The sequence below is a fragment of the Egretta garzetta genome, unplaced genomic scaffold (assembly GCF_000687185.1).
Source record: "Egretta garzetta isolate BGI_Z169 unplaced genomic scaffold, ASM68718v1 scaffold481, whole genome shotgun sequence".
Taxonomy (NCBI): Eukaryota; Metazoa; Chordata; class Aves; order Pelecaniformes; family Ardeidae; genus Egretta; species Egretta garzetta.
In genome coordinates this window covers 509,893-510,276 of record NW_009258681.1, presented here as the reverse complement: position 1 = coordinate 510,276, position 384 = coordinate 509,893, and the positions used below count along the sequence as shown (strand labels likewise).

Below are 384 nucleotides of genomic sequence, written 5' to 3'. Positions count from 1 at the left end.
CTCGTTTGAGCTGTGACCTGCCCCCCCCCAGCTGCCCGTGCCAGAGCGGCTCCGTCTCGCACACCCTCTCGCTGTTTCGCAAGGGACGGCAGTGGCAGAGCCTGCCCTTGGCCCAGCACAGCCCTGAGGGCTCCTCTCCAGGGCAGGGGGCTGCAGGCTCCCCCCAGCCTGTCCCTGCCTCTCGCAGGGCTCCCCAGCCAGCTCTGCTGCCCCCAGATTTAACCCTTGGGCACGGCTCCTCCTGCCTCAGCCTGGAGCTGCTCCGGAGCCAGGGGGGAGGAGGGAGGCAGCTTTGCGACACCGTGGGTCTCCGTGCACGCCAGCCCTCCTCTCGCCTCTCTCTACCAAGACAGAGCTGCCGGCGCCCTCCGGTCCCTGGCTGGG

General features: G+C 70.1%; 1 protein-coding gene across 1 annotated transcript in view; it reads left to right on the top strand.

Moving 5' to 3' along the window:
- LOC104135315 (indoleamine 2,3-dioxygenase 2) overlaps positions 1–384 on the top strand; it is a 12,775-nt gene that overhangs the window by 5,506 nt on the left and 6,885 nt on the right. The gene's annotated exons all lie outside the window — the stretch shown is intronic.